Here is a 19,097-nt window from a genome sequence, read left to right as displayed (position 1 = left end):
CTAACTCAAAATTATAGAAAAATACTAACTCAAAATTATAGGCTATCAGAAATGTCAAGTGTTTGGTCAACTAGTTCTAGATTTTCAGACTGATTTCACACTTAAGAAATAACAGAGTACTCCCTCACTGAAGGCTGGTTCTCAACAGTCAGATGCTATAGTGATAGGGATATCAAACTAAAATTATTGTTATTATTTTTTAGGATTTTATTTATTTCTGAGAGAGAGAGAGAGAGAACACAAGCTGAGGAAACAGCAGGCAGAGGGAGAAGCAGGCTCCCCGCTGAGCAAGGAGCCTGATGTGGGACTTGATCCCAGGACCCTGGGATCATGACCTAAGCCAAAGACAGACACTTAACCAACTGAGACACTCAGGTATCCCTAAACTCAAATTCTGGAAAGCTCTATTTTTCAGCTTAGAAGACAATGATGAATGGATGCTTCAATACCTCTCTGGATGAATTAAGCTCTAAAAAGGATTTTTTTATGTTTTGTTGATATTTGGCCTTTTTCAAACACCAAAAATATATTCTTAATTTCCTGGTCCAACAAGTAAGGAAAATAAAGCAGTGGAAAATAGTAAAACCTGCACCACTGTCCTGACATCTTAAGAAATTCTGACATCTCATTCTTAGCAACTTGTTATATATACTGTTAAATTCTTTTAGTCTGTTGTTTTGTTTTTTACTCTATCCTTAATCACTGACTTGAAATGCCAAATACATATTATTAAAAATGACATTATCCTGGACATTCTATTTTGTTTTACTGTTACTTCTATTTTTACTTATTATAGTTTAAGAATCTTTTAATATGGGGGAGGAGCAAGATGGCAGAGGAGTAGGAGATCTAAATTTCGTCTGGTCCCAGGAATTCAGCTGGTTATCAAACCATTCTGAACACCTACAAACTCAACGGGAGATCAAAGAATAGCAGCAATTCTATGAACAGAAAAGCAACTACTTTCTGGAAGACAGGGCATGTAGAGTAGTGAATAGCAGGTGATATACAGGAAGACAGACCATGGGGGCTGGTGGGGGAGGGAGTCTCCATCAGCCAGCTCCCAGCAAGTGATAGAGTGGCAGGGCACAAAATCAGAACTTTTAGAAGTCTGCTCCACAGAACGAACATTACTCCAGAGGCTAAATGGGGAGTGGAATCCTCACTGGGACAGTGGGGGGTCTCAGGTCCCTTGGGGGCAACGGAAAGACAGGGGGTACCTGAGTGTGGCAGAACTCTCGGGTATTGGAGCAGGGAAGCTGCCTGCAAAAACGGACTTGAGAAGTGGGCTCTCAGTTTGGGCTTTTCATAAATCATGATCCACAACACAACTAGGCCACTACTCTTCGATCAAGGACCCAACAAGTGGCAGATCCAGGGAGACTCCCCTATCTCCCCCTGGAGGAGCAGCATGGGAGTACACTGCAGGAATCTGCTGGGTTTGGAAATTCCAAACGGGGTTGTGTGCCAGAGACAGAAACGCTTGTTCACAGTATAGGTGAGCACAGAGTTAGCCAGAGACCAGGGAAACAGGAGTCACTGACTGCTTTTCTCTAAGGTCTCACTGAGGGGCTGGATACTGGAAGGCCGCCATTTTCATTCCCATCCTCCAAAGCTATACGCAAAGCTTTCAGGAAACAAAAGCTACCAAGAGCAAACCCGAACCTGAGCAGATTGCTTAGCCTGGCCCCTGGCAAGGGTGGTGCAATTCTACCTCAGGCAAGGACATTTGAAAATCACTGCAACAGGCCTAACTCTTGGAAGATCAGCAAGAACATCCAGCCATGACCAAGTTTACTGATCAATGAGAACACAAAACTCCAGTGCTAGGAGAATACAGCACACAGAATTTTTGGCTTTTTCCCCATGACTCTTTAGTCTTTCAAAATTAATTTTTAAAATTTTATTTATTTTCTTTTTCTATTTTTTAAAAAAATTTTATTGGGCAAAATATGCACTATATGGTGAGTGCTGAGAAGTGTGTAAACCTGGCGATTTGGAGACCTGTACCCCTGGGGCTAATAATACATTATATGTGAATAAAAAAATTTAAAGAAATTTTTTTTCATTTTTTTTCATAAGTTTTTCTCTCTTTAAAATTTTGGGATACAGTTTCTTTTTTTTAAGATTTAAAAAAAATTAATTTATTTGATAGAGAGAGAGAGATCACAAGTAGGCAGAGAGGCAGGCAGAGAGGCAGGCAGAAGGGTGGGGGAAGCAGGTTCCCCGCCAAGCAGAGAGCCCGATGTGGGGCTTGATCCCAGGACCCTGAGATCATGACCTGAGCCAAAGGCAGAGGCTGAACCCACTGAGCCACCCAGGCGCCCAGGGATAGTTTCTTCTAACAGACTAAAATATACCCTAAATCTAGTATATGGTTTGTTCTAGTTTCCTGCCTGATCACGTTCTCCTTTTCTTAACATTTTTTTTCCCAACCAACTTCTTATCAATTCCTTTTTAAAAATATTTTTAAATTTTCATATTTATAGTCATAGTTCATCCATCCATTGTATTTACTCCCTTTTTTTGGTATATATATATGTATTTTTTTTTTCCTTCCTTAAAATTTTGGGATGCAGTTTCTCCTAACAGACCAAAATACAACCAAAATCTAGAGTATAGCTCTATTCTGTTCACCACCTTGATCATTCATATATATATACATATATTCCCCCCCTATATTTCCCCCCCAATTTTGGGTCTCTTCTGATTTGGTTATGTGTATTTTCTGGGATCATTGTTACCTTTTCAGCATTTTGTTCTCTCATTCATCTAATCTTATCTGGACAAAATGACAAAAGGGAAAGACTCACCTCAAAAAAAAAAAAAAAAAAATAGAACAAGTGGCAGTACTGACTGCCAGGGACCTAATCAACATGGACATTGGTAAGATGTTGGAACTAGTGTTCAGAATGACGATTATTATAAATATACTAGTGCGGCTTGAAAAAAAAACACAGAAGATATTAGAGAATCCCTTTTTGGAGAAATAAAAGAACTAAAATCTAACCAAGTTGAAATTAAAAAGTCTATCAATGAGGAGCAATTAAAAAAACAGGCTCTAACTACTGGGTTAATGAGGCAGAAGAGAGAATCAGTGATACAAAAGACCAAATGATGGACAATAAAGAAGCTGAGAAAAAGAGAAACAAACTACTGGATCATAAGGGGAGAACTTAAGAGACAAGTGATACCATAAGACAAAACAACATTAGAATAATTGGGATCCCAGAAGCAGAAGAAAGAGAGAGGCAGAAGGTATATTGGAGCAAAATATAGCAGAGAACTTCCCTAATTTGGGGAAGGAAATAGGCATCAAAATCCAGGAGGCACAGAGAACCTTCCTCAAAATCAATAAAAATAGCTCAACATCCAGTCATCTAATAGTAAAACTTGTCTCAGAGATAAAGAGAAAATCCTGAAAGCAGCTCAGGGGACAAGAGGTCTGTAACCTACAACAACAGAAATATTAGATTAGCAGCAGACCTATCACAGAGACCTAGCAGGCCAGAAAGGACTAGGATGGTATGTTCAGAGCACTAAATGAGAAAAATATGCAGCCAAGAATACTATATCAGGCTAGGCTGTCACTGAAAATAGAAGGAGAACTAAAAATCTTCCAGTACAAACAAAAACTAAAAAAATTTGCAAACAGCAGCCCTATAGGAAATACTGAAAGGGGTCCTCTAAGCAAAGAGAGAGCCTAAAAGTAACACAGACCAGAAAGGAACAGAGACAATATACAGTAACAGTCACCTTACAGGCAATACAATAACACTAAAATCATATCTTTCAACAGTTACCCCCATGAATGTAAATGGGCTAAATGCCCCAATCAAAAGATACAAGGTATCAAGTTAGATTAAAAAACAAGACTTATCAATATGCTGTCTGCAAGAGACTCACTTAGACCCAAAGACACTTCCGAGTTTAAAATGGGGGTGGGAAACCATTGAGATGCTAATGGACAGCAAAAGAAGCTGGAGTGGCAATCCTTATCAGACAAATTAGATTTTTTTAAAAATTTCTTTTCAGTGTAACACTATTCATTGTTTTTGCACCACACCCAGTGCTCCATGCAATACGTGCCCTCCCTAATACCCACTACCTGGTTCCGCCAACCTCCCACCCCCCACCCCTTCAAAACCCTCAGGTTGTTTTTCAGAGCTGATAGTCTCTCATGGTTCATCTCCCCTTCCAATTTCCCTCAACTCTCCTTCTCCTCTCCATCTCCCCATGTCCTCCATGGTATTTGTTATGCTCCACAAATAAGTGAAACCATATGATAACTGACTCTCTCTGCTTGATTTATTTCACTCAGCATAATCTCTTCCAGTCCCATCCATGTTGATACAAAAGTTGGGTATTCATCCTTACTGATGGAGGCATAATACTCCATCGTGTATATGGACCACATCTTCCTTATCCATTCGTCTGTTGAAGGACATCTCGGTTCTTTCCACAGTTTGGCGACTGTGGCCATTGCTGCAATAAACATTGGGGTACAGATGGCCCTTCTTTTCACTACATCTGCATCTTTGGGGTAAATACCCAGCAGTGCAATTGCAGGGTCATAGGGAAGTTCTATTTTTAATTTCTTAAGGAATCTCCACATTGTTCTCCAAAGTGGCTGCACCAACTTGCATTCCCACCAACAGTGTAAGAGGGTTCCCCTTTCTCCACATCCTCTCCAACACACGTTGTTTCCTGTCTTGCTAATTTTGGCCATTCTAACTGGTGTAAGGTGGTATCTCAATGTGGTTTTAATTTGAATCTCCCTGATGGCTAGTGAAGAACATTTTTTCATGTGTCTGATAGCCATTTGTATGTCTTCATTGGAAAAGTGTCTGTTCATACCTTCTGCCCATTTTTTTTATATAATTATCTGTTTCATGTGTGTTGAGTTTGAGAAGTTCTTTATAGATCCTGGATATCAACCTTCTGTCTATACTGTCATTTGCAAATTATTTCCCATTCCGTGGGTTGCTTCTTTGTTTTGTTGACTGTTTCCTTTGCTGTGCAGAAGCTTTTGATCTTGATGACATCCCAAAAGTTCATTTTCGCTTTTGTTTCCTTGGCCTTTGGAGACATATCTTGAAAGAAGTTGCTGTGGCTGATATCGAAGAGGTTACTGCCTATGTTCTCCTCTAGGATTCTGATGGATTCCTGTCTCACATTGAGGTCTTTTATCCATTTCGAGTTTATCTTTGTGTATGGTGTAAGAGAATGGTCGATTTTCATTCTTCTGCATATAGCTGTCCAATTTTCCCAGCACCATTTATTGAAGAGACTGTCTTTTTTCCACTGTATATTTTTTCCTGTTTTGTCAAAGATTATTTGACCATAGTGTTGAGGGTCCATGGCTGGGCTCTCTACTCTGTTCCACTGGTCTATGTGTCTGTTTTTATGCCAGTACCATGCTGTCTTGGTGATCACAGCTTTGTAGTAAAGCTTGAAATCAGGTAACGTGATGCTGCCAGTTTTATTTTTGTTTTTCAACATTTCCTTAGCAATTCGGGGTCTCTTCTCATTCCATACAAATTTTAGGATTATTTGCTCCAGCTCTTTGAAAAATACTGGTGGAATTTTGATTGGAATGGCATTAAAAGTATAAATTGCTCTAGGCAGTATAGACATTTTAACAATGTTTATTCTTCTGATCCAAGAGCATGATGGTCTTCCATCTTTTTGTGTGACCCACTGCAAATATCATCCTCAATGGGAAAAAGCTCGCAGCCTTCCCGTTGAGATCAGGAACACGACAAGGACGCCCACTCTCACCACTCTTGTTCAACATAGTATTAGAAGTCCTAGCAACAGCAATCAGATAACAAAGAGAAACAAAAGGTATCCAAATTGGCAATGAAGAAGTAAAATCTCTCTTTGCAGATGACATGATTCTTTATATGGAAAACCCAAAAGAGTCCACCCCCAAACTATTAGAACTCATACAGCAATTCAGTAACGTGGCAGGATACAAAGTCAATGTACAGAAATCAGTGGCTTTCTTATACACTAACAATGAAAATACAGAAAGGGAAATTAGAGAATCGATTCCATTTACTATAGCACCAAGAACCATAAGATACCTGGGAATAAACCTAACCAAAGAGGTAAAGGATCTGTACTCGAGGAACTACAGAATACTCATGAAAGAAACTGAAGAAGACACAAAAAGATGGAAGACAAATTAGATTTTAAACCAAAGACTTTAACAAGAGAGGAGGAAGGACACTATATCATACTTAAAGGGTCTATCCAACAAGATGATCTAATAATTTTAAGTATCTATGACCCTAACATGGGAGCAGCCAATTACATAAGCCAATCAAATCAAAGAAACAAAATCAAAGAAACACATCAACAATAATACAATAATAGTAGTGGGCTTTAACATCCCCCTCATTGAAATGGGCAGATCATCTAAGCGAAAGATCAACAAGGGAATAAGGGCTTTAAATGACACACTGGATCAGATGGACTTCACAGATATATTCAGAACAACTGCATCACAAACCAACATAATACACATTCTTCTCTAGTGCACATGGAACATTCTCCAGAATAGATCACATCCTGGGACACAAATCAGGTCTCAACTGGTACCAAAAGAATGGTATCATTCCCCGCACATTTCCAGACCACAATGCTTTGAAACTAGAATTCAATCACAAGACAAAAGTTGAAAAGAACTGAAATACATGGAGGCTAAAGAGGATCCTACTAAAGAATGAATGGGTCAACCAGGAAATTAAAGAAGAATTTTAAAAAATCATGGAAACAAATGAAAACAAAACACAACTGTTCAAAACCTTTGAGATACAGCAAAGGTGGTCTGAAGAGGAAAGTATATAGCAATACAAGCCTTTCTCAAGAAGTAAGAAATGTCCCAAGTACACAATCTAACCCTATAACCAAAGGAGCTGGAGAGAGAATGGCAAAGAAAGTCTAAACCCAGCATAAAAGAAATAATAAAGATCAGAGCTGAAATCAATGAAATAGAAACCAAAAGAACAGTTGAACAGATCAACCAAAGCAGGAGGTAGTTCCCTGAAAGAATGAATAAGATTGATAAACCCGTGGCCAGACTTATCAAAAAGAAAAAAGAAAAAAAAAAAAAAAAGAAAAGAGAAAGACCCAAATTAATAAAATCATGAAAGAGGAGAGATCACAACCAATACCCAAGAAATACAAACAATTATAAAAACATATTATGAGCAACTATATGCCAGCAAATCTGACAACCTGGAAGAAATGGATGAATTCCTAGAATGCATAAACTACCAAAACTGAACCAGGAAGAAAGAGAAAACCTGAGCAGACCCATAACCAGTAAGGAAATTGAAGCAATAATAAAAAATCTCCCAACAAACAAAAAGCCAGAGCCAGATGGCTTCCCAGGGGAATTCTACCAAACATTTAAGGAAGAATTAATACCCATTTTCCTGAAACTGTTCCAAAAAATAGAAATGGAAGGAAAACTTCCAAACTCATTTTATGAGGCCAGCATTACCTTGATCCCCAAACCAGACAAAGACCCCATCAAACAGGAGAATTACAGACCACTATCCCTGATGAACATGGATGCAAAAATTCTCACCAGAAAACTAGCCAACAGGATCCAACAGTACATTGAAAGGATTATTCACCATGACCAAGTGGGATTTATTCCTGGGCTGCAAGGTTGGTTCAATATCCGCAAATTAATCAATGTGACACAGTACATTAATAAAACAAATAACAAGAACCATATGATACTCTCAGTAGATGCAGAAAAAGCATTTGACAAAGTACAACATCCTTTCTTGATCAAAACTCTTCACAGTGTAGGCAGAGAGGGTACATACCTCAATATCATAAAAGTCATCTATGAAAAACCTAAAAGTATTATTCTCAACGGGGAAAAACTGAGAGATTGTCAACCCTAAGGGCAGGAACTTGGCAGTGATGTCCACTATCACCACTGCTATTCAACATAGTACTAGAAGTCCTAACTTCAGCAATGAGATAACAACAACAACAAAATAAAAAGCTCCGAATTGGCAAAGAAAAAATCAAACTCTCTGTAGATGATATGATACTTTATGTGGAAACCCCAAAAGACTCTAACCCAAAATTGCTAGAACTCATCCAAGAATTCAGTGAAGTGTCATGATATAAATCAAAGCACAGAAATCAGTTGCATTTCTATACACCAACAACAAGATGGAAGAAAGAGAAATTAAGGATTTGATTCTATTTACAACTGCTCCCCAAACCATAAGATACCTAGGAATAAACCTAACCAAAGAGGCAAAGAATCTGTACTCAGACAACTATAGAACATTCGTAAAAGAAACTGAGGAAGACATAAAGAAATGGAAAAACATTCCATGCTGATGGACTGGAAGAATAAATATTGTGAAAAAGTCTATGCTACCTAGAGCAATCTATACATTTAATGCAATCCCTATCAAAATACCATCAACTTTTTTTTTTTTAATGGAACAAATAATCCTAAAATTTGTATGGAACCAAAAAAGACCCTGAATAACCAGAGGAATGTTGAAAAAGAAAACCAAATCTGGTAGCATCACAATTCCAGACTTAAAGCTCTATTACAAAGCTATAATCATTAAGACAGTATGGTACTGGCACAAAAACGAAAAGAGATCAATGGAAAAGAATAGAGAGCCCAGAAATGGACCCTCAACTGTATGGTCAACTAATCTTCAACAAAGCAGGAAAGAATGTCCCATGGAAAAAAGTCTCTTCGGCAAATGGTGTTGGGAAAATTGGAGGGCCACATGCTGATGAATGAAACTGGACCATTTCCTTACATCATACACAAAAATAGACACAAAATGGATGAAAGACCTCAGTGTGAGACAGGAATCCATCAAAATCCCTTAGAACACAGGCAGCAACCTCTTTAACCTCAGCCATAGCAACTTCTTCCTAGAAACATCACCAAAGGCAAGGGAAGCAAGGGCAAAAATGAACTATTGGGACTTCATCAAGATCAAAAGCTTTTGCACAGCAAAGGAAACAGTCAACAAAACCAAAAGACAACCGACAGAATGGGAGAAGATATCCGCAAATGACATATCAGATAAAGGACTAGTATCCAAAATCTATACAGAACTTAGCAAACTATACAGAACTTAGCAAAAGACAACCGACAGAATGGGAGAAGATATCTGCAAATGACATATCAGATAAAGGACTAGTATCCAAAATCTATACAGAACTTAGCAAAATCTATACAGAACTTAGCAAAGGACAAACAAGCCAATCAAGAAATGAGCAGAGGACATGAACAGACATTTCTGCAAAGAAGACATCCAAATGGCCAACAGACACATGAAAAGTGCTCCACGTCACTCGGCATCAGGGAAATACAAATCAAAACCACAATGAGATACCACCTCACACCAGTCAGAATGGCTAAAATTAACAAGTTAGGAAACGAAAGATGTTGGCAAGGACGCAGAGAAAGGGGAACCCTCCTACACTGTTGGTGGGAATGCAAGCTGGTGCAGCCACTCTGGTAAACAGTACAGAGGTTCCTTAAAAAGTTGAAATAGAGCTACCCTATGACGCAGCAATTGCACTACTGGGTATTTACCCTAAAGATACAAATGTAGTTATCCGAAGGGGCACATGCACCCAAATGTTTAGAGCAGCAATGTCCACAATAGCCAAACTATGGAAAGGCCTAGATGTCTATCGAGAGATGAATGAAAAAAGAAGATATTGGGTATATAACAATTGAATATTATGCAGCAATCAAAAAACAAAATCTTGCAATTTGCAACGATGTGGATGGAACTAAAGGGTATTAAACGGAGTGAAGTACGTCAATCAGAGAGAGACAATTATCATATGATCTCACTGATATGAGGCATCTAAGAAACAAGAAAGAGGATCATAGGGGAAGGGAGGGAAAAATAAAACAAGACAAAACCAGAGAGGGAGAGAAACCATAAGAGACTCTTAATCTCAGGAAACAAACTAAGGGTTGCTAGAGTGGAGGTGGGTGGAGGGATGGGGTGGCTGGGTGATGGACATTGGGGAGGGTATGTGTTATGGTGAGTGCTATGAATTGTGTAAGACTGATGAATCACAGACCTGTACCCCTGAAACAAATAATACATTATATGTTAATAAAATAATTAATATAAATAAATTAAGTAAGTAAGTTTTAATATGTTTTGGCATGATCACTTTAATTTTTCTCCCATAGAACTTTCTTAGTTATTTCCTGTCTTTAATCTTTGATATCAACTTTGGAATAATTCTGTTCAATTCCTGTCCAAAACACCCTTGGTGTTTTTGAGATTTTATTTATTTATTTGAGAGAGAGCAAGCAAGAGGACACAAGTGGGATGGAGGGACAGAAGGATAGGGAGAAGCAGACTTCTCGCTGAGCAGGGAGCCTGACTCAGGGCTCAATCCCAGGACCCTGGGATCATGACATGAGCCAAAGGCAGACACTAACCAACTGAGCCACTCAGGTGCTCCAAACCCTTGGTGTTTAATTAAGATTGCCCTAAGTTCACTAGCTGAGAAAAACTGATACTGTAATACTGACCTATCCCATCTACAGTATTTATTCAAGTCTTTTATGTCTCTGAAGTTTTATGGTAGCCTTCAAATACACTCTTGTACATTTCTTTCTAGATTAGCAAGTGCAATCCATAGCATTGCACTATTTAACATTCCTATCAAAATGTATGAGGGTTTCAATTTCCCCACATGCTCACCAGCACTTCATTTTCTTTCTTTTTAAATTATACCATCCTCCTAACAGGTGTAAAGTAGGTATCTTGTGTTTTTTATTTGTATGCTCCTAATCTATCTTTTCACATGCTAATTGGCCAATTGTGTATCTTCTTTGGGGAAATATCAATTTACATCCTTTGCTCATTTTTTTTCATTTTACCTATTTATATTTTATTTTTTAAGTTTATATTTAAATTCCAGTTAGTAATGTCGTATCACTTTCAGTTGTACAATACAGTGATGCAACACTTCTATACATCACCCAGTGCTCATCACAAGAAATGCATTCCTTAATCCCCAACACCCATTAAGCTCACCCCCCACCCACCTCTCCTCAGATAACCATCTGTTTGTTCTGTATAGTTAAGAGTTTGTTTCTCAGTTTGCCTCTTTTTTCCCTTTGCTTCTTTGATTCCACATTTAAGTGAAATCATATGGCATTTGTCTTTCCTTGTTTCACTTAGCATTATACTCTATAGCTCCCTGTTATTGCAAATGGCGAGTTTTCATTATTTTTTATGACTGAGTAATATTCCATTGTATATACATACCACATCTTCTTTAACAATTCATCAACTGATGGGACACTCGGGCTGCTTCCATAATTTGAATATTGTAGATAATGCTGCTATAACCATCAGGGTGCATATACGCCTCTGGATTCGTATTTCTGTATTCTTTTGGTAAATACCTAGTAGTGCAATTGCTGGATCACAGAGTCATTCTATTTTTAACTTTCTGAGGAACCTCCATACTGTTTTCCAGAATGGCTGCATCTGTTTACATTCCCGCCAACCCTGCAAGAGGGTTCCTTTTTCTCTGCAACTTTGCCAACACCTGTCATTTCTTGTGTTGTTGATTTTAGCCATTATGACAGGTGTGAGGTAATACTGTAGTTTGGATTTGATGTGCATTTCCCTGATAATAAGTTATGCTAATCACCTTTTCACGTGTCTGTTAGCCATCTGTATGTCTTCTTTGGAAAAATGTCCATTCATGTCTACTGCCCATTTTTTAATTAGATGATTTGTTTCTTGGGTTTTAAGTTCTTTTTTTTTTAAGATTTTATTTATTTATTTGACAGAGAGAGAAAGATCACAAGTAGGCAGAGAGCAAGAGGGGAAGCAGGCTCCCTGTCGAGCAGAGAGCCCGATGCAGAGCTCGATCCCAGGACCTTGAGATCATGACCCAAGCCCAAGGCAGAAGCTTAACCCACTGAGCCACCCAGGCGCCCCTTTAAGTTCTTTTTAGATTTTGAATACTAACCCTTTGTTAGATGGGTCTTTTGCAAATATCTTCTCCCATTCCACAGGTTGCCTTTTAGTTTTGTTGACTGTTTCCTTTGTTGTGCAGAAGGTTTTTATTTTGATGTAGTCCCAATAGTTCATTTTGTTTTTGTTTCCTTTGCCTCAGGAGACCTACCTAGAAGAATTTGCTATGGCCAATTTCGAAGAAGTTACCACCTGTGTTCTATTCGGGAATTTTATGGTTTCAGGTCTCATATTTAGGTCTTTAATGCATTTTTATTTTTTATATGGTATAAGAAAGTGGTCTAGTTTCATTCTTTTGCATGTTGCTGTCCAGTTTTCTCAACACCATTTGTTGAAGAGACTGTCTTTTCCCCACTGGATATTCCTTCCTGCTTTGTTGAAGATTAACTGACTATATAGCTATGGGTTCATTTCTGGGTTTTCTATTCTGTTCCATTGATCTATGATCTATTTTTATGCCAGCATCATACTGTTTTGATTACTACAGCTTTGTAATATAACTTGAAGTCTGGAATTGTGAGGCCTCCAACTTTGTTTTTCTTTTTTAAGATTGCTTTGGGTATTTGGGGTCTACTGTGGTTCCATATAAATTTCAGGACTGTTTGTTCTAGCTCTTGTTCAAAGCCTTCCTCATCTCTTTTTTGGATCTTCTCTTTATCACCTTGTGCTGCACTCTGGGGAACTTCATCAAATCTATCTCCAGTTTACCAACTCTCTTTTCAGTAAGTCTAATCTACTACTGAATCTATCCACTAAATTCAATTATAGTAACAGTATTTTTCATTTTCAGAAGCTTAGATTTGATTCTTCGTCAGATCTATCTATTCTTTCTTTTTCACTGTCTTATTTTTGCCTTATGGTTTGAATTAATAAATGATTTTATATATACATATTTTATAGTGTCCTCTATAGTCTATTAATTCAAGTTCTTACAGTGCTAATTTGTTCTTTATTGTATAATCCTTATAATAACTGCTGATCACTTCCACATATGATTTATAACTTTCTTTTTTAAATTGTAAATTCATCTTTACTGAAGCTGAACTTTTCTGGAAAAAAAAAAATCATGCCTTCTGGATTATACAGTGGTTTTACATTTGGTTCTAAAAGGTACCACAGGTGTATTTGTAGCCTAAGACCTATTGTATATTAATCTGAAGATTCTTACACCATGCAGGTTATAGCATATAAAGTCCAGATCAATGTTTAAATTTTTGGTGGGAGATGCCTCTTTTTTACCCAGGGTGTGAGCAGAGGCAAGCTTCTATTTTTTTTTTTTTTTAATTTTTGTTTTCGGTTTTTGTTTTGTTTTGTTTTTTGCTTTTTCTTTTAGTTCTCTGTTTCACTGATTATAAATCCCACTGAAGGTTCTGGTTCTATAATGGGTTCTCAGTTCTAATGCTCTGCTTTTTCTGAGTCCAGACCTTTGGAATGAATGTTAAAACATCAGGATCCATGCTCTGGGTGGAGTCTGCTTGACATTCTCTCTCCCTCTCCTTCTGCCCCTCATGCTTGTACTGTCTCTCTCAAATAAATAAATAAATAATAAAATGAGAAAGTAGGGTTTTAGGGTCTCAGAATTACCTTTAGTTGCTGAGATATGAATATAGGTTTCAAAGTGTTTGCAAAGGATTTTATTCCATCATTTTGATCAACTCAACTGGTCCCTTATGGGTATTTATGCCAACAAAAAAAAGGTGGGAGAGACTTAATGGAGAAGACAGAACAAAAATATCTCCTATATAGACTGCAATCTATTTTGGGAATGTGGAGATGGAAGTCAGTGCTGTGCCTTCCTAGATGATGAGAAAAACATGCCCACTGAAATAAACATTATTAAGGAGGTCTCTTTTCTCCTCTGAGACACTATCTCTCTGAAGAATTGCAGCTGATTTATGCTTTAATGGCTAAAATATTTGACACCAGGACTTCTTTTGTCTGTATGTCTTTTCCAAAATCCCTCTGAGTAAGGGACTTTTATTCACAAAAATGCACTTTAGAAAAACTAGTGTGTGGAATTTCATTCTTGGATGAATTAATTCATTTTTCCTTTTCTTGAAAAAATTATTTAAAAAGTAGACTTTCCCCTTGTTTTGGTAATATAGACCATGAGAAGAAATGCACAGGTCTGATGTGAGAGAACATACAGTCAACAGTTTCCAACATTGGCAAAAAAAAAGACATCATAATCAATTTATAAGGTGTAAGGCATATTATCAGATATACATAATCTGTATTATATTGCAAATACAGGATGCAGATGTGTAGAACATGATATCAAAATTTGTTTGGGGTCTTTAATTAAAGAGGAGTAGTTAAGTCAAATTATAACAGATTACTTTTCTGTATAAATTTCAAGTACGATTACATTGAACGAGTCATCCGACCTAAGTATATGTATTAAATCTAATCACAGGAGTTTAAAGTTAGAAAGAATTAAGGAGACTCAAAATCTTCACCTTTCAAATATGGCACTGGTGTCAAACAGGTTAAGTGATTTGCACAAGGTCATGTAACTAGTAAATTAACTATTCAGAGCCAGGAATAGACCTTTGATCTTTTCACTCCTAGATCTTTCTTCTTTCAACTATCTATCTTCTTTTTACTATCTCACATTACTTAGGCAACTCTCCTATTTAAGTAGTGGTTTATAGTTTATTGGTCTTACATACATTAACAATGTTACTCTTAAAAAAAAAAGCTGATCAAATGAACAGTCAACCATTTTGGTAACATTGCTTATGGCTCAATATTTCCTTCATAAATGAAATTACCCTAACTTTCTAGCTAAACTAAACCACTGCTAACCAAGCAGTAGATATGGGGATTTTGCTTTATAGAAATATTACAGCTGATAAGTGAAGAAAGGATGACAGAATTAAAGTATCACCATTCTTCAACGCTTAATAAATTAAATCTGATCAGGTGCCTAAAAACCAACTCACAAGAATTACAAGAAACAGATAAACATGTTAAAAAGAATGAATTTTTGGCATTTTCAATTTGCTGAGCAGTGAAGAATTAGAATTCCGGACCAACCAGAGGAATAGGTTCCAGTGAACACTAAAGTATCTCAGCTTAAACACACGAAAAGTACGTCACCATACCAGAAGTAAACCAGAAGTAGACAGAGTCTTGCTAAAACTGTAATCCAGCCTCAGTTCTATTAACACAAAATCTAACAAAGACAAAATGAGAAAGCAAAATTACAGTCCATTCTGACTCAAAAGCATAGATGTGAAATTTCTGAACAAAATATTACCAAAGAAAACCTAGAAATATACTAAATAAACTCAACTTGATCAGTATCTGTCTATAATGAATTGAATTTATTCCACGAATGTAAGGTTAGCTGACTATTCAAAAAAAATCACAAGTATAATTTACCAACAGAAGATAAAATTTATGTTATCATCTCAAAATTTAGTTTCCATTCATAATTTTAATAATTTTTAAACCAAGAACAGAAGGGAACTTGTTTAATCTGATAAACTGTGGTAAGACTGAGAATAAGGCAAGTATTCTTTTTATCACCAATTCTACCCAAAGTTATAAACATCAGTCTCTGACCAATGCAATGAAGGGACATACATACATATATACATAAAAGTATAAAGATTAGAATGTAAGACAAACCATAAATGACTCTTAATCTCACAAAACAAACTGGGGGTTGCTGGGGGGAGGTGGGATTGGGAGAGGGGGAGGGGGCTATGGACATTGGGGAGGTGAGGCGAACCATAAGAGACTATGGACTCTGAAAAACAACCTGAGGGTTTTGAAGGGTCAGGGGTGGGAGGTTGGGGGAACAGGTGGTGGGTAATAGGGAGGGCACGTTTTGCATGGAGCACTGGGTGTTGTGCAAAAACAATGAATACTGTTATGCTGAAAAAAATAAATAAAATGGGGAAAAAAAAAAGATTAGAATGTAAGAAATACAACAATAATTATTCATAGATTATATAACTGTATTATTAGAAAACCCAAAAGAATATACAATTATTAGAATAAGTGAGTTTAGCAAGGAAACTGGATACAATTTTAACATACAAAAGTCAACTGTAAAAAATTAATAAGTCAATTGTATCATTCTGTAATATATACAAATATCAGATCATTATGTTGTACACTTGAAACTAATATAATGTCATATGTCAATTATATCTCAATTTTTGAAAAGTCAATTTTATTTCTGTAACAGCAATAAGCAGAAAATGAAATTTTTAAAAAGTTACCGTTTATAACAGAATCAAAATTAAATGCTTGGTATTATCCTTCATTCATGAATCACTCCACTACCAACAGTCTTCCCCCAAATAATATAAGGCAAGTCTACCCTTCCAACTGCTCAGATCAAAAATCTGCACTATCCTTGACTTCTCCCTTTTGATGGACATTCACAATTTAATCCATCAATAAATACTATCAGCTCTATCTACAAAATACATCCAGAATCTGACCCCTTCTTACCACTTCTACTACCATCACCCTGATGGAAGTCATCATCATCCTTCACGTCTGGATTTTCACAATAGCCACTTAACTGATCTCTCTGCTTCCACCCTTGCTCTTCTCTACAGCTGATTCTCAGCGCAAGAATCAGAGTATCATTTAAAAATATAATTTATATAAAGTCATTCCTCTGCTCAAAATTCTCCAATGGCTTCCCATTTCACTCTAAATAAAAGCCAAAGTCCTTAAAATAATCTGTAAGGCCCTATACCAGTGGTTTCTCAAAGGGGAGTGTTTAAGAAATACATGGAGGCATTTCTGGTAATAATGACTTGGAAAATCACTCGTAGGTAGTATGCATAGAGGATATTCTGCTTCTTATATGACATCTGAACGTGCTACTAGACACTTAGAATGGATTAAAAACTTGTCATTATTTAGATTAGACTCTAACTCCATTTTATATATATAAACACACAATTAGGGTTAGGGTTAAATTAATAGTTCCCTTCCTATGTTAGGGGTGGGAGGTGGAAAAAAGGAGGTAGATAATTCTTACATATTACAGTATTTCTTCTACACAAATTAGTCTCTTTTATATTTTTAGTTTTTTGGGGGAGGCAGTTTTGGTCATTTACATAACCTAAGGGTATTACCAATTTTATCCTTATTTTCAAGTTTATTTTATAGAATTTTAGATTTTTTTTTATTTATTTATTTGACAGAGAGATACAAGTAGGCAGAGAGGCAGGCAGAGAGAGTGAGAGGGAAGCAGGCTCCCTGCCGAGCAGAGAGCCCGATGCGGGACTCGATCCCAGGACCCTGAGATCATGACCTGAGCCGAAGGCAGCGGCTTAAACCACTGAGCCACCCAGGCGCCCTAGAATTTTAATTTTAAAAATTCCATTAGTATCTGTATTTTCCCATTTTACTTTTTATTCTGTGCATTTGTGTTTTCTTGATAAAGTGCAGTTAGCAACTTTTCATTTGGCATTAACACTGTGCACCCAAAACTTCTGAAATTACAAATGATACTTGTTATATGGTAGGTAAACCAGTAGATTAGGACCTACGCTATTAGAAATACTGAAATAGTACGAGCTCTACTTTCTGTACCATGGCTATTTGGTTACATGCAAAATAAGAAAAGCCTGTGTGATACTGTGATCTGCAAGAAATAACAGATTTGGTCATTCAGATGACCACAATATATTTCTCATATATTTGATCTTTGACCAGTTTCTGACTGGCAGTTCCCCCAATCCTTGGAATTTCCTGAGTATTAGAAGTGATAAAAAGTGTCTTTTGTTATGTAAAGGGGCAACTTTGGGAAAGCATTTAAGGGAGGCAGCTGGTTGCCTGGAGGACCAAGCGGTGATTAAAGGGGTGGGCTCCAGTGTGGCTCAGTGGGTTAAAGCCTCTGCCTTCAGTTTGGGTCCTGATCCCAGAGTCCTGGGATTGCTCTGCATCAGGCTCTCTGCTCTGTGGGGAGCCTGCTTCTCCCTCTCTCTCTCTCTGCCTGCCTCTCTGCCTACTTGTGATCTTTGTCTGTCAAATAAATAAAATCTAAAAAAAAAAGATTTGAATCTGCCAGTCCCACCTCCCAACCTCTGGAGAGAGAAGAGGGACTGAAGATTCAGTCAATGATTTAGTCAATTATGACTATGTAAAGATGCCTCCAAAAGACAGTTTTGGGCCTTTCTTTTTGAAGAGCTTACCTACTTGGGGAATCAGAACACTTCTAAGTGTCACCAAGCCAAGCCCCAAGCTCCATGAGGGCAGAAGCAACTTTGTTCAGGACTTCATCCTATGTATTTCTCTCTCTTTTTAAAAAAGGTTTTATTTACTTATTTGTCACAGAGAGAGAACACAAGCAGGGGGAGCACCAAGCAGAAGGAGAAGCAGGCAGAGGGAGAAGCAGGCTCCCTGCTGAGGAGGGAGCCCAAGGCAGGACTCAATCCCAGTAACCTGGGATCATGACCTGAGCAGAAGGCAGATGCTTAATTGACTGAGCCACCCAGGGGTCCCCCTATGTATCTCTTTATCTCACCATTGATTCATACCCTTTATCATGTCCTTTCATAAATTGTTAAATATTAAGTGTTCCCCCTGAGTTCTGTGAGCTGCCTCTAGCAAATTAATTAAACCTAAGGAGATCAATGGATCTCTAATCTGTAACCATTATTCAGAAACATAGGTGACAAACAATCTGGGCCTTGTGACTGGTATCTGAAGTATGGGGTGGAGGGCAAGGGGAAAGTATTATAGGCCTGAACCCTAAAACTGAGGAATCTGTTGCTATCTGCAGGTAAGACAGTGTCACAATTAGGTTGAATTCTCAAACACTGCTGGTGTCCAAGAATTGCTTGGTGTTACTGTTCTAATGGCCAACCCCTGCAAAATCTGTTATTAAAACACTATCTCTTGTAACTTCTAGCACAATGGCAATCCTTATCTTTTAAAAAATATTGGGCCCCAGAACAACCTGGAAGAACATTTAATCAGCAATGTTAGTCCAGGAGGTAAACACATGCAATTCTAGCATTCATATGCTCAGTTCTCCATTTGGTCTACCCTATTTGTACATACTAGCACACTTCCATGTGTTTA

The 19,097-nt window shown here is 37.5% G+C and overlaps 1 protein-coding gene across 8 annotated transcripts in view; it reads right to left on the bottom strand.

Annotated features, from left to right (window-relative positions):
- NUMB (NUMB endocytic adaptor protein) overlaps positions 1-19,097 on the bottom strand; it is a 191,274-nt gene that overhangs the window by 45,320 nt on the left and 126,857 nt on the right. The gene's annotated exons all lie outside the window — the stretch shown is intronic.

This window comes from Meles meles, chromosome 6, assembly GCF_922984935.1.
Source record: "Meles meles chromosome 6, mMelMel3.1 paternal haplotype, whole genome shotgun sequence".
In the NCBI taxonomy this organism is placed as follows: Eukaryota; Metazoa; Chordata; class Mammalia; order Carnivora; family Mustelidae; genus Meles; species Meles meles.
The sequence above is the reverse complement of the archived record's forward strand: the minus strand, read 5'-3'. Positions and strand labels throughout refer to the sequence as shown.